General features: G+C 46.8%; 1 long non-coding RNA gene across 1 annotated transcript in view; it reads right to left on the reverse strand.

Moving 5' to 3' along the window:
- The window catches only part of LOC132234304 (uncharacterized), a 330,671-nt gene extending 314,534 nt beyond the window's left edge, over nt 1-16,137 (reverse strand). The window contains exon 1 of the long non-coding RNA XR_009452883.1: nt 15,936-16,137. This is a non-coding gene — a long non-coding RNA (uncharacterized LOC132234304). The remainder of the gene's footprint in view (nt 1-15,935) is intronic.
- Nucleotides 16,138-16,406: the final 269 nt, after the last annotated feature.

A 16,406-nucleotide genomic window follows, 5' to 3' on the forward strand; every position in this document is an offset into this window, starting at 1 on the left:
AAACAAAGCTGTCCCTCAGAATTCAAATTCAATAGGTCTGGGAAAAGACCAGGAAATTACGTTTTTCACCAGCACTTCAGATAATTTTTGTAATCAGGCAAGTTTTATAAACATCAAGATAAGAAATCTGCAGTTTCAGAAAGAAAACTAGGAAGAGGGAAAGGCCAGAGGGAGTTGTTTCTCTCCCCACTGAGTTTCAGAATGTACATTGCTATCCCTTTTAGAGGATAAGGTAGATTATTACTTCAGGCCCATCCATTGCCTATCTTGAACTTTCCATGACATCAACAGAACACAGTTAAGTCAAGATAAGAAGGGAATTATTTAGCTCTTCTGTGTAAAGGCCTATTAATACCCACAGACTCACTACATACAATGAAAACCTACTGTCACACGTCTATTCTCCCATGTGCTGTAGCCACCCCCCCCCCCGCGCGCGCGCACACACACACACACACACACAAATCTCAACATTATAATGATCAGCCATCGTTCTGAGATAACAGACTAAAGCTGGTTACTGCAGCAAGTCAAAATGTGGATGCTACTAAGAGCTAGTGTCAAGTACAATTGTCAAATGGAATACAACTTTTCACAAGAATTCCTCCACCACAGAAGTGTCTTGGGAACCCCATCCGCAGATGCCAAAGTACATAGCCTAGGTCCGGAAGAGAACACAGGAAGATAAAAATAGTAATTATCTGGAATGGTAGAATTATAAGTACAGTTTTTCTATACTTATTTTCTTTACTGTTATTTTAATACTAGAGGCCCGGTGCACAAAATTTGTGCACTGGGGGGGGGGGGTTGTCCCTCAGCCCAGCTTGTGCCTTCTCCAATCTGGGGACCCTTTGGGGGATGTCCAACTGCTGGCAGTCCGACATCCCTCTCACAATCCGGGACTGCTGGCTCCCAACCGCTCGCCTCCTGCCTGCCTGATTGCCCCTAACCACTCCCTGCCGGCCTGATCGACGCCTAATTGCTCCCCTGCCAGCCTGATTGCCCCCAACTGCCCTCCCCTGCAGGCCTGGTCCCCCCCAACTGCCCTCCCCTGCCAGCCTGGTTGCCCTCCCCTGCAGGCCTGGTCCCCTCCAACTGCCCTCCCCTGCCAGCCATCTTGTGACCACATGAGGGTGGCCATTTTGTGCGAGGGCGTGGCGGTCAAATTGCATATTACCTCTTTATTATATAGGATGGATTTGATAACTAAGAAATTAACAATTATTGATGCATTACTTACTATTTACCCATCATTATCTTGTCAAAAAGCAAATTAAAATATCCCTTAATAACAGTTGAGTCAGTTTACTAATTACTTCTATTAATAAAGATATCACATTCCATCAACATATTTCTTTGTCATAAACTTCATTTTCAGACAGAAATAATACAAGCATTAAGAGTCATATCCCAGTATCAGAACAAGTACTTTATACAGTAGAAAACAGAATTAAATGTTCATTAAAATAGCACTGGACATTCTGAAAAACATAAACTATACAACGGAAGTCCCTGAGGCAGAGGGAAGGGAGAGATTAAAGTCGAGGAGGTGAGGATGAAAGAGAGAGGAGTGGACAGGACCTGCAGCACAGGAATACACTGCGCACAGGTGGCCAGGGTCTTTGCCACCATCTTTGCTGCCTGGGGCCGGGTACCTGGGCCTCCAGAAAATGCACTTTGCTTAGTTCTAGGCACCTTCTCCCAGGAGAGCAGGGCTCTTGGTCACAGGTTTATGGGCCTCATGACCCTTTCATACTTTGATAAAGGTAGAATGGGGAGAGTTATGGCCAAGGGGATCCCAGGCTCCAGAAAGGAGAGTCTGGGAGACCTGTGAATGAGTAGGAACAACTAGTATCAGAGAGAGAGGCTGGAGACCAGCCCTGTGACAGTGGGGAGAATCATGGTCAAGAGCTATAAATGGCAGAGATAGGAAAAGATACAGACTCCAAAAAAGAAACCGTGAAGACTTGCAGCCGACTGCTCACAGATAGACAACAGACACTGTTGCCTGAGGGTCCTCGATAAGGCTGCTCTCCAGGCAGGTGTGGCTGAGCTCACGCTGTCCTGTCTGGCATGCTCATGAGGACTTTCCTGTTCCATCACAGCTGACTAAAGGACCTTTGCCTCCGGAGCATTTGTTTATGGACTTGTGACCGTGCAAGACAAAGACAGGTGGTTGAGTCCAGGCCAATAGGGAAAACTGAACTTACACACCTTTCCCAATGTTTAAAAATATGATGGGTGAAATTTGTATTAAAGTGTAAGGTGGTTTATTTTGTTGTTTTTTACTTGACTTTCCAAGAAAGGGCAAGAATCTTAGATGACTTTTCTGTCTGTCTCAGAAGAACTGTTTTGCCAAGTAGAAATGGCCCCCAAAAAACTGTTTACAATTCTCACTTGACTATTCCTATTGTAGAAAAATAGTGAAAATGGTTATGAGGACTTTATTTTTTTAAAACATATTTTTATTGATTTCAGAGAGGAAGGGAGAGGGGAGAGATAGAAACATCAATGATGAGAGAGAATCATTGATCAGCTGCCTCCTCCACATCCCCTACTGGGGATCAAGCCAGCAACCCGGGCATGTGCCCCCGACTGGAATTGAACCCACGACCCCTCAGTCCAAAGGCCGACGCTCTATCCACTGAGCCAAACCAGCTAGGGCTAGGATTTTAAATAAAACTTTCATTACATGCAAAGGAAGCGGTTCAATCTATACACTAAACTATTGAATAGTTTCTGAATTAAGTCATGTAAAGTAAGGAAGCATCCAAGATAAAGCTGAAACACACCCTTCCCAATGGTGATCTGCCATCCCCAGTAAAAAATTGTCATAAAGCCAGTCCTGGGCAAAGCAAGGTCCTGGCCAAAGGCACCTTCTCCATTTCCTCCTCCAAATACCCACAGCAGGGCTGTACTGAGCATTCTGCACTGCAGTGCTTCCTTGGTCACTAAGTAGCTCCCATTTCTGTCTTTCTCTCTGTGTCTCTCTTTTCCTTTTGCCCCTCTGCATGACTGTTTTTGTTTTAAGCTAGACTCGCGAGGATATTTGAAGAATCCTAAATTCTAGCTTTCCCGATGATATATGTGGTCTATCACTCAAGTTTATCATGTGTCAGAAAGGCACTGCTTTGCAAGATATTCAGCAACCTATGTAAAAGGAGGGTGCTCAATCCAGTTCCTGACAATTGACATCCAGGTCACAGATCACCTGTACTGGGGACAGCACTGGGCTCAGAATATCCCCCATGAGGCTTAATGTGTGGTAAGACAAGCCAGAACAGAGAGACCCCAAACCTGTGAAGACGTCAGAAGCAAAGGGGGTGATGGAGAAGGGTCTCAAAACAAGCAACTGGCTTGGGGGATTCACAGGAGGCAAAAGGAAGATCTGGGAGAGGGAAAGCTGGGGCTTGGTCACAGGGCATGGGAAGACCAATCACCTGTCATTGAAATGAGCCATGTTACATCCTCTCAAGAATTTGTGGTGATTTGAATGAACAAATACACATACATACTTAAAATAATATATGGGATAAAAACTCTAATTTAGAAATGATAAGATTAGATATCTCAGTTTCACGTTTACCCCCTTACAAGTTGTGTGTGACCTTAGGCAAATCACTCAGTGTATTTCGGCAGCTCTAAATGAAGACAATACCTGTCATACCTGTTGCACAAGATTGTAAGGGTCTGATGAAAGGACAGGTGTGGAAGCAGTTCATGAAGACGTGACCAAGCGCTCTAGAACTGTGACACAGATTGCTCTGCTGATGTACCCCTAAGGGAAGCTCTTTCACTATGGAGGGAGGTGGGGAAGCACCTGGGCTCAGAAACTATCAGAATCTATTCAGCTTTTAAAAGCCCCCTCCTGCCAGATTCTAATGTCCTGTTGACTCACCCACGCCCACACACACACTGAGAATCATGCCTCTAGTCTGACAGCATTTTCAATTATTCCACTGTCAACAAGATATTTGATCACTGTATTTTAAGTTGAAACAGGAGGCCTAGAGACCACACGGCCCACAGATGTATTCTCTTTGGCCTACAGTGTGGCCTACACAGCGCACCCCCCTCAAATTACATATATCCTCTTCATTTTTTGACACTTAAAATTCAGGAAATGTCCATAAAAATTTAGTTTTCTAGCTCCTCTTAAAAAATTCAAAGATCTAGCCCTAACCGGTTTGGCTCAGTAGATAGAGCGTCGGTCTGTGGACTGAAGGGGCCCAGGTTCGATTCCATTCAAGGGCATGTACCTGGGTTGCGGGCACATCCCCAGTAGGGAGTGTGCGGGAGGCAGCTGATCGATGTTTCTCTCTCATCGATGTTTCTAGCTCTCTAAGCCCTCTCCCTTCCTCTCTGTAAAAAATCAATAAAATATATTTTTTAAAAATTCAAAGATCTAGCAACACTGAGTTCAAATTACCACAAGGCAACAGGGAGCACCAGAATCACAGGGAGAGACAATTAAAACAGGCTGCAGAACCCTCCCCGACCCTCCCCCCCAGAGTTTCTGATTCAGTAAGTCTGGGATGGGCTGAAAATCTGCATTTCTAACAAGTTTTCGGGTGATTCTGATGCTGCTGGTCCATGCTCCTGTTAAATAGAGATGCACACTATCGTTTGTCATACTCTCCCCACACTTCTACCTCCTACTGTCAGTGACACAGTCTCTCTTGTCCTTTATCTTAGTCACTATGTTGTTTTTCTTACACATGCAAAGCCATTAAATGTGCCTGGTATCCTAGACATCTGAGTTAGCCACCTCTGCTACTTGAGGGGAAGAACTCTGCCTTCCTTCTTCACCCCCTTTTCCCTCTCCTCCACCTCCATCTCACTCCATCTCTCTTGTATATAAACACCCACAATCCCACACAATATCTTATATTTAGCATCCAAATATGTTAGCTGCCTTGAATCCCTGCATGAAGTCTGAACCCTTCAAGGCCTGAGCTTGAAGGACAGCAAGACTTTTAAGCTAGGAACTGCTGGTTTAACCCTCCTTCCCCTTGTCTCTTGGATCCAGATTAAGAGCAGGTCTATGCCGCCTCAAATATCAAGTGGGAGGCAAAGAAGAAGGCAGATCATTACACAGGGTCAGACTATAAATTCTCCTGTGACCCACTTCTTCTATTTAGCTTCTCAGCCCCAGTACTTACCATTTGGAATACTAACAAATGAGCAATCAACAAACTACCTTCACTAACTGGTTTTGTGATCACCAGTTTGAGGGCAGAGCATAGGCCTGGTTAATTCTAGGTCCCTTCTAACTTTCTTTTCGATGAGCCCATTAATGAAGGCTTGGAATAAATTCTGTACACATTTTGAAATCCACCCAAATGCAGGCCAGACTCTTTTCTCTAGTGTCCACCCCCACCCACGCATGCTCTGTCTTAGAGCCTTGGACCTGAGCCATGGTTTGTGTAAAATAAACTCAAATTTAATTTCCACTGAGAGTTTAAGTGTTTCTCTTCTTAATAATGAAACATGGGCAGTTCATTCCAAAGACTCTGTAAAGGATTCTAGTCTTTAAAGCCAAAAGAGTTTATCCTTCTTTGATGGGCTGACAGCAAATCAAAAGAGTTTGTTTTGCCAAAAGGAGTACCAAGGTAATTTGTGAAGGCCTGACTTCATTAAATTACATATTCTTGAAAGGTGACCAAAAAGGAAAAAACTTCTAAATTAACTGTTAAGAGACCAATCTGCACTGTCAAAAAGTGGCCTCCGAGCAGTATGACTATCACTTCAGTTTTATGGAAAAGGGCCCTGAGGTTTAGAACAACCTCATCTGGATTATACAGCTTCAAAGACAGAGTCAAATCCACTTTCAAACCCACAACCTCCCCATTACCAATTTATCTTCACCATCCACAGTTCTTGTACCAAGTGCATATCTTCCCTCTAAACTGCCTTTAAAAAATCATAAGAACCCAGAGGCTGAAGATGACCCAAAACTCAAAACATAAAATAGAAACCCTCATGGTGATTGCTTCTTAAAACTAGGAGAGAAAAACTGAAAATTCGCACATAGCTAATAAAGCAAAGACATGCAAACCCCTTCTATAATTGACAAATGACACCCAGGCCAAAACAGCTTTGCTTGAATGTAACAGCAAATCCCAAGAGAAAGCAATCCTTAGGAGAGTGGGAAGAAGCAGCAAACGTAAAAGAGCTTTAGGTGCCCCGACTGGTTTGGCTCAGTGGATAGAGCATCAGCCTGCGGACTGAAAGGTCCCAGGTTCGATTCCAGTCAAGGGCATGTACCTTGGTTGTGGGAACATCCCCAGTGAGGTGTGTGCAGGAGGCGACTGATCGATGTTTCTCTCTGATCGATGTTTCTAACACTCTCTGTCCCTCTCCCTTCCTCTCTGTAAAAAATCAATAAAATATGTTAAAAAAAAAAAAGAGCTTTAGGCAAAAGTTATCAAAGCCCATCAAGCACCCTCCAAGGGGAGTGGTGGCTAGCTGTCCAATCCTTAATGAAGAGAGCTGCCTATCAATTTCAGGAAGCCCAAAAGCCATGAAGGGAAAGACCAACAGATTTACCACATAAAAATTAAGCATTTCTATAAAGAAAAGGATGCCTTTAAAAAAGCGAAAGGTGAATGAATACACATGTCAGAAAAAGAGTTAACATTGCTACTTCTATAAACATCCCTCCCCGAAAATGATCGAAGAAAAACCCAACAGAAAAAAAATAAACAGGAGAGGAAATAAATGAACAAATCATGGAAAAGGAAATACAAATATCTCAAAAACATAGAAAAAATCTTAACTTCACCTGTAGTCAGGAAACATGCAAATCAAATCAAAATTGCACGGTTTTTACTGACCACAGTGGAAAACAAACAAACAACCCTAAAAATATCAGTATCATGTGGACTAGTGAGGGTATAGGGAAACAGATACCATCCCACATTTCTTGGTGTGTAAGAATGTTACATACGCCTTGGAACATAATTTGGCCATGTATAATAAGCATGCCCTCTGATCTTCAACCCCACTTTGGAGAATTTCATATTGAGGCATTTTAAGTAGTGGGAAAATCAAACAACAACAACAATAAAAAAAAAACCTCAACATTTATCGATAGAATGATTGCATAAATTCTAGATAACCAAATAAATATTGTGCAGTTATTTAAAAGAACAAAAATAACATTATTTGGGAGATATTAAAAGGCAGTGGCTAGCACTGTGGACTTGAGAGCCACATTGCCCAAGTTCAAACTGCTGCTTCACAGTCATTAGCTGTGTGACCCTTGGAAAGTTTATCACATCTCAGTTCCTTGTCCACCCAATGGGGCTAAGAGTACTTACCTCATATGGTAGCTGTGGAGTAAATGAGATAAAGCATGGTGCCTGACATCTACCAGGTACTAGAATTATGTCCATGATATTGTTTTTTGGGAGTGGTGGTAAGAATGGGGAGAACTGTACACATTGTGCAGCACAGATCTATTTTAGTTAAAAGTATACATATATTTTAAAGCACACTGTGTATGTATGTGTGTGGTGATGAGTGGAAAGGAGGAAGTTTTAACTTTTTCTTTGTACATCTCTGTGTTCTTAGGCTTACTGCAAAGAACATGTATTACTTTTGTAAGAATAATCCAATAATTTTTTTGGAAGTGGGGTGGGTGAGGGTACTAGGGGGATACAAAATATATGTTTTAAATGTCTGTGAGGAAGTAGAATGAAAATTCAAACAGAAAAAAGAATAATATAAAATTTCTATAAAAATGGATGATAAGTTTTCATTTCTCTGGGATTTAATTTCATGAAATGCATTTTTAAGTGGCCTAACCTTTTTTATTTTAAAATACTCATATTTATATTACAACAGAAGTTATATCTTTTGCAACTAAACTTAGGACAAAAAAATTTTACATGCCAACTTAGAAATTATTTTAGAAAGGTATGTCAGCAAAAATGTATAAAGACCATTGCCTTAACCCTTTCAGCTTACCCACTGAGATATGGTTATCCCCTGTGGGTAAGAAGTCAGCAGCCAATTGGGGTAGTCCTGCTCCCATCTTCATAAGGAATACTTCTCTAATACTGATTTCATCTTTTGCGGGATCTCCTGGGGGCCCCTGTTAAATAGGTTTTGTTCCCAGAATGCCCTGAATGGGTCAGAATAGTACACCAATTAACTCAGCTCTAATGCTATTTGAAACCCAAGGCAATATATAATTCACAACCTGTCCTATTGCCATCTCAAATTATGTCCCACTACCGTATTCAATATAATCAGAAGTTCCAAAAGAAGATCAAATGATAACATAAAAATACTCTAAAAATTAAGAGCCAACAAGATTGCCTCAATTTGATTATGAATCCCTCCCAACATGAATTAGCCAGAAAGAAATGAAAAGTTCAGAGATTAAATTATCTTGTTCTAAATTAGAGCCCAAAGTAATCAGTACCAACTTTTGTGTTAAAGTCCACAATTATTAATGTCCAACATTGAACTCTCTTGCTCTTGTGAATTAAAGTTCAAATAAGAGGTTTTGTCACTCTCTGGCAGTGAACTTAGCTCCTAAACTGAAGCTTCCCTTCCCCCAGAGGATCTATCTTTTAAGCTTATTCCAGGCCTCCCTTGGCATGGGCAGGCCCCTGTGGAACTTGTGGTATGAAGCAGCAGAGCCAAAAGCACGCTTTCTGTGTGTGGTGCTGGCTCCCATGGGAAAGGGTATAAGAAGAAAGTGGATTGCACGTGCCAAACTTACACATCAGGAAACTTGCTAGTAGCACTGGAATAAAGTATCAGTGTTATGTGAGTGGCACCTCCTCCGTGCTTCAAGAAACATATGATGTGGGAAAGAAGTGTTTCCCCTAAAATTGGGAAATATAACAGAATTACAAGAAACAGTCTCTCTTATTTGAGAAATATTTATTGAGCTCAAATTTCTTAACTAGAATTGCTGGGAGATTCCTAAGTGAATCAGAGCTGGATGCTGCCTAACCACCAACCACTAACATTTATAACACATCCATAGATGTGAATGTGACATATTTTAGTTTTTTTGTTATAGCAGTGCTTTACTTCTGGTACCACTTTTATATTAGTATAGATTAGGCTTTGTTTACTACCAAACACCTCAGTGACTTAGAATAGCAAAGAATGTATTTCTCATTCATACTGCCATATATGTTAGCCAAGGGCTCTTTTCTACTTTGTCCTGACTCTACGACCCTATCTGATGGGAACAGCCACAATTTGAGACATTGCTGTTACTGTAGATTAAATATGGCCACAAATTCTGTCATTTTTCTCCCCAATTCTCATCAAGAGGTAGAGTTTATGTCCCCTTCTCCTGAAACTGAGCTGGCCCTGTGACTGCTTTAACCAACAGAATGTGTTATTTCCCTGCCCAAGACCTACAAACAACCTGGAAGCTTTTGCTCTTGCATTTTTTGAGGGTCCTTAGTCACCATGTAAGAAACCAGGCTGCTCTGATGGAGAAGCCAATGTGAAGTGAGGCCCTGGAATAACACTGGGAAGGAGAAAGACTTGGCCATTCTAGCATCCCAGTTCTCCAGCCCAGACAATACCTGGCTGCAACCACATGAGAGACCCCAAGCAAAATTAGGCAACTGTCCATGAACCCATTCAACTTGGGTTTTTTAAACCATCAGAGATAATAAAATAGTTACTGGTGGGTTTTTTTTTTAATTATTATTAATCCTCACTGAGAATATTTTTCCCATTGATTTTCAGAGTGGAAGAAAGGGAGAGAAATATAGAGAAAGAAACATCGATGTGAGAGAGACACATCAATTGGTTGCCTGCCCCAACCTGGGCCAGGGATCGAGCCTATAATGGAGTACTATATGCCCACAACCAGAATCAAACCTGAAACTCTTCAGTCTGCAAGCCAAAACTCTATCCACTGAGCCAAACCAGCTAGGGCAAATAGTTATTGTTTTAAGTTATTAAATTTGGGGTTGTTTGTTATACAGCAATAGATAACTAAAACTTTACATCACTGTGTCAAAAGAAAGAGGCCTTCTGAGAAATCGTACATGGGTTCTTAAAGTTTTTGCTTGGAAATGTCAAAGATCACTTCTACTTCATTGGCCATGCCTAGTTCAAAGGAGTAGGAAAGTGCAAATCCAGGGAGGCATGCACATAAGGAGGAAAAGGAGAGTGGAAGAGTCAGAAAAGAAATGAGGCAAAAGGAGAAATTTTAAGACCAAAAGGAAAATTTCAAGAACAGAATATCAAGAAAAGCATAAAATAAAAGGCCAAAATTGGTATGGGCAAGGTGTTCATAGAAATGCAAAGAAAGATCAGTGTGGGCTCAGACATGGGACAGAGGTAGCATTAGAGAAGGAACTGGAAGGTAGCAGAATTTGGATGGTTGGAGAGAGAAGGGTACTTTCAATGAGGAAATAGCATGAGTAAATTCTTGAATGGGGAATGAACTTAGCAATGGGGGGGGGGCAGGTATAAGATTAGGTATTGTACAGGGGACTATATTACTGAAATAAAGGGTGTGTCAGGTGTAACAGAAAAAGTGGATTAGGTTTGCTGTGGAGGGGGAGGGCAGAGAAACGGTTTGTAGTTTAATGGAGGCCCGTGAGTGCCAGTTAAGAGTTCTGAGTTCTTTTCTTTAAATAGGTGAGCATCACTGAAGATAGGTGCCAGAGGAAAGGAAACCAACATACAAGACTAGTTCTTTCATGTGGGAATGAAGGAGGGGAAGACAGAGTAAGCCACTGGTTGGACAATTATTGCAGCATTCAAAGCAGGAATATCCTATTGGGAGAGATCATTACCTAGGGGAGAAAAAGGAAAAAGTCTCTCCCAGACTAGATCAGGAGGCTTAGAATGAGAATAAGTTAGTCAGAGGACTAAAAAAATAAAAGAGGAAGGGCTTCAAGTGTGGAGAAGCTGAGATAATTATCAAGGGTATAAAAGAAAACATCTAATTTTTTTTTTAAATCCTCACCTGAGAATATATTTCCCATTGATTTTCTGAGGGGGAGGGAGGAGGGGGGAGGGGGAGAAGGGAGGGGGGAGGAGGAGGGGAGGAAGGGGGAGAGAAAGAGGAGGAGGGGGAGGGGAGAATGGAGAGGAGAGAGGGAGGAGGGGATGGGGAGAAGAGGGGAGATGGGAGAGGGGGCGGGGGAGGGGGATGAGAGAGACACCTCTCTCATTAATTGGCTGCCTCCCCCACACGCCACCATCTGAACAGGAGATGGAGCCTGAAACCCAAGTATGTTGCCCTTGATGGGGAATGGAACCCAAGGCCCTTTGGTGCTCTCACTACTGAGCACACCAGCCAGGATACAAACATTTACATTTTTACCTCCCATGGCAGATGATGTTTGTTACCTACCCTACATTCCCCACCCTACTTACTTCCTTGAGGAACAGAACAATACTGCTTAATTCCTCTCTTCCCTCCAAACCAATCAAGGAAAATAAACCTACAAACTCATAATTGAGCTCCAAAGTAAATCCTGTTTGCTCTAAGCCAGTGGTTCTCAACCAGTACCATCTGTAGGGAGTGTGTGGGGGGTGAAGGGGAAGTAGGGCTTTTTGTTTTTGTTTTTCCTGTGTCACAATACCGCGGGTACATTACTGGCATTTAGTGGGAAGGGACCCATGATGCTAAAGGTCTGGCAATGCCTGCCACGGTCCTGTGTAAGAAGTGCCAAACGCCAGGTTAACACTGACCGGCCATGGTAGCCCCATGCTGTCAGTCACTGCTTTAGGGAACAGCTGGCGACGCAGTGCTTGTCAGTATAAGGAGTGGCCTGTGATAAAATAGCCCATGGGGTGGTTTCCTTCTGCCGGTTGACACTGTCCTGCTGTAGGACGCCTGGGACTACGACGGTCATCTCTGCCCCAAATCAGTTTCTTCCCCATCTCCCTATTTCCATCACCAGCCTCTCCATTTCCTTTCACAGAGTTCCAAGGCAGTCTCGACCTCTAAACCTTCATCTTCGGATGATTTGCTTGGGACAACAATGTGATTTTACTTCTGTTCTCCCAGTGTAATTAATAGTGCCCTCTTTCACTTCCAAACATGTTACAGATGGGATGAGTTTAGATCAGCGGTTCTCAACCTGGGGGTCAAACAACCTTTTCACAGGGGTTGCCTAAGACCCATCAGAAAACACATATAGCATATCAGATATTTACATTACGATTCATAACAGTAGCAAAGTCAGTTATGAAGTAGAAACGAAAATAATCTTATGGTTGGGGGTCACCACAACATGAGGAACTGTATTAAAGGGTCGCGGCATTAGGAAGGTTGAGAACCACTAGTTTAGATTATAGGGCCACTGACTTATTCCTAATTAAACCCTGTTCACTCTGCCTCAGGAAAATACCTCTAAAACAGGGATCAGCAAACTATGGCCTGTGGGCTGTTTTTACACTTCCAAGGAAGGGGGGGGGGGGAGGTTTTTACATTTTTAAATTATTGGAAAAAGCCAATAGACTATTTCCTGATACCCCAAATTATATTAAATTAAAATTTCAGTATCCACACATAAAGCTTTATTGGACCCCGGCCATACTGGTTCATATATATATATATACACACTAATAAAAGAGAAACATGGTAATTGGCATACGACCGCTACCCTTTTCATTGGCTAATCAGCGAGATATGCAAATTAACTGTCAGCCAAGATGGCGGCTGGCAGCCAGGCAGCTTGAAACTAACATGAGGCTTGCTTGCTTCAATGACGGAGGACTCCAACGTTCCCGCCTGCGGCTGCAGGCCTCTGAGCCTGCAGTTTAATTAACTATGTAACAAATACCACGGGACTTCAGCCAGCAGATTCGCAACATTGTAAGCAAAGGCCAGAAACCTACTTTCAGCCGCGGAGGCCTAAGAGCTGGAGCCAAGTCTCAAAGCTAAAGCTGGCCCAGAATAAAAATTTTAAAAAAAGGAAAAAAGGAGCAGTTGGGAGCTTCAGTCACCCCCAGCCTGAAAACAGCCCTCAGCCCCTCACCCAGACTGGCCAGGCACCCCAGTGGGGACCCCCACCCTGAATGGTGTGTGACCAGCTGCAAACAGCCATCATCCCCTCACCCAGGCTGGCCAGGCACCCCAATGGGGACCCCCACCCTGATCCAGAACACCCTTCAGGGCAAACCAGCTGGCCCCCACCCATGCACCAGGCCTCTACCCTATATAGTAAAAGGGTAATATGCCTCCCAGCACCGGGATCAGCGGAGCCATGAGGCCTCCCGGCACCGGGATCAGCATGACAGGGGGCAGCGCCCAAAACCCAATTGCCCTGCGGCTCTGTGTGTGACAGGGGGCGGGGCCACAACCTCCCTATCCACCCTGTTCTGTTCGTGACAGGGGAAGGCGCCCCAACCCCCTGATCAGCCCTGCTCTGTGCCTGATAGGGGGGAGCTCCCCAACCCCCCCCCCCACGGGCCCTGCTCTGTGTGTGACGGGGTAGAGCCATAACCTCCCCATCGGCCCTGCCCTGAGTGTGAGAGTGGCGGCGCCCCAACCCCCTGATTGGCCCTGCTCTGTGGGTGATAGAGGGCGGTGCCCAACCCCTTGATGGGCCCTGCTCTGTGTGTGACGGAAGCAGCGCCCCAACCCCCTGATTGGCCCTGCTCTGTGCGTGACAGTGTACAGAGCCCCAACCCCCTGATGGGCCCTGCTCTGTGAGTGACAGGGGGTCGCGCCGCAACCTCCCCATCAACCCTGCCTTGAGTGTGACAGGGGACGGTGCCCCAACCCCCTGATCGGCCCTGCTCTGTGCGTGACAGGGGGTGGCCCTGCAACCTCCCCATCGACCCTGCCTTGAGTGTGACAGGGGACAGTGCCCCAACCCCCAAATCGGCCCTACCCTGATCGTGACTGAAGGTGGCATCACAACCTCCCAATCTCCCTGCTCTGTGCATGACAGGAGGCGGTGCCCCAAGTCCCCAATCAGCCCTGCTCTGAGCCCGACCAGGAGCTGCACCTAGGGATTGGCCCTGTCCTCTGCCACCCGGGAGCAGGCCTAAGCCAGCAGGTTGTTATCTCCAGAGGAGTCCCAGACTGCAAGAGGGCATAGGCCAGGCTGAGGGACCCCCCCCCCCGAGTGCACAAATTTTTGTGCACCGGGCCTCTAATATATATATACTAGAGGCCCGGTGCACAAAAATTTGTGCACTCGGGGGGGAGGGGGGGCCCCTCAGCCCGGCCTGTGCCCTCTCACAGTCTGGGACCCCTCAGGGGATGACCACCTGCTGGCTTAGGCCCGCTCCCCAGGGGATTGGGCCTAAGCTGACAATCAGACATACCTCTGGCAGCCCGGGAACCCTCGGGGGATGTCCACTTGCCAGCGGGGAGCATGCCTAAGCTGCAGTCAGACATCCTTAGCGCTGCTGAGGAGGCAGGAGAAGCTCCCAGCAATACCATTGCTGTACTAGCAGCCTGGCTTGTGGCTGAGCATAGCTCCCCCTGTGGGAGCGCACTGACCACCAGGGGGCAGCTCCTGCATTGAGCGTCTGCCCCCTGGTGGTCAGTGTGTGTCATAGTGACCAGTCATTCCCAGTCTTTCTGCTGTTAGGGTCAGTTTGCATATTACCCTTTTACTATATAGGATAGAGGCCTGGTGCATGGGTGGGGTCCGGCTGGTTTGCCCTGAAGGGTGTCTCAGATCAGTGTGGGGGTCCCCGCTGGGGTGCCTGGCCAGCCTGGGTGAGGGGCTCATGGCTGTTTGCAGCTGGTCACACCCCCTTCAGGGTGGGGATTCCCACTGGGGTGCCTGGCCAGTCTGAGTGAGGGGCTAAGGGCCGTTTTCAGGCTGGCCGAGCCTGTCAGCGACAGAAGCTCCCAGCCTTTCCTTTTTTTCTTTTTTATTCTGGGATTTATTTACCTTCTATAATTGCAACTTTGTTGCCTTCAGTGGAGCTGAGAGCCAGCTCCTGCTCGCCACTGCCGGCTGAAAGCGGGTATCTGGGGGTCTATTTATCTTCTATAATTGCAACTTTGTTGCTTTTGAGTGGCAATGAGAGCCAGTGGCAGGCTGGCTTCCTCCATCACTGGAGCAAGCAAGCCTCCTGCTCACTTCAGCTCCATGGCTGCCTGTCCTTTGCCCTGTCATTACCTTCAGTGTCACCTCCAAAAAGCAGTATGAGGGCCAGGCCTCCTTTTCCAAGACTTTGCTCCTCTTCGCTACCTAAAACCAGAATGAACCACCCGCTGTTTCTCTAACTCCGGTCACATTCCCCCACTGCTTGCCCAGGTCTCTCCTCCATCCCGTGGGTTCCTCAGGTTACACGAAAACTGCGCCCCCCCCCCCCCCCATACAACTTCGCACCTGCAGTGTGCAGCGCTTAGTAGTGGGGAGTGGGGTGTGGGTGTGGGTGGTGGGTATGGGGAGTGGGGTGTGGGGTGGGCGACTCAGCGACACAAAGAAACCTGACCAGGGCCGGGGAGACAGCACGTCCACCAACCAACCGAGTTCGCAAGAGTTGAGGGGCCGGTAACGAGGCTTCAGAGGTGACATTTAGGCCCGAACTCCAAGGACTCGAGAGACTAAAACGCTAGAAGGGCCACCTCATCTTATGCACTTCTCTGCCACCTCATGTGTCATGTAAGGAATAACGACACCTTTAGCCTAAAACCCGAGAGAAAGTTCTACAGCAGCACCCTTGACCCAAACCACCAGGGAGTGGCGGCGCGGGCCGGTGTGCAGCGCCCGGACTTTCCCGGCGCCAAACCGCCCCGGTGCGGGCTCCGCGCCCTCTCCGCGCCCGGGAGACCCGAGCTTCGCCAAAACTTCTGGGCGGCAGCTGTCTGCGTGCCCCGGCTCCTGGCTTCCGGGCGGGCGCGACTGCGCCCTGGGGAGAGAGCGGTCCCTCACCGGTTTGTGCCAGCGGTTAAGACTGTCGCGGCCTCCCACAAGCCACCAGCCCGCGCCCTCAGAAAGGCGCCCCCGGCCGGGCCCCACCTCCGCGGCCGCTTCGGAGCACGTGAAGCTGCCGGGCGGAGCGACGGCAAACAGGCGGTACTCGCGGACGCGAACCTAGGTCGGGCAAAGGAAGCGTTTCCCGGGCGCACGCGCACAAGGGAACTGGGCGGAGCGTTCCTCAAGGAGAGCGCGCGGTGGAATGGGAAGCGCGTGGCGCTTCGGCCCCTGCGCACGCGCCGTGGCCTCGCCCCGCCCTTGCGCGCGCGCGGCCGGCACTAACTAGTTTCTTCGGTCCAGCCCCCCTCTTCCACTTCAGAGAGCCGGGAAGTGTGGGGCGAGGTGGGCGGGGCGTTGCCCGCGAGCGCGGCCTGCAAAAAAGGGGCGGGGGAGGGAGATCCTAGACAACGTTACCCCGTCAACACCCAATCGGGAGCCGGCATGACCCCGCCCCCTGTCCTCACGTTATTGGCTGGGAGGCCAGAAGGGCGGGGCGGGCCGTGGGGTTGGGGG

This window comes from Myotis daubentonii, chromosome 5 (genome assembly GCF_963259705.1).
Source record: "Myotis daubentonii chromosome 5, mMyoDau2.1, whole genome shotgun sequence".
NCBI lineage: Eukaryota > Metazoa > Chordata > Mammalia > Chiroptera > Vespertilionidae > Myotis > Myotis daubentonii.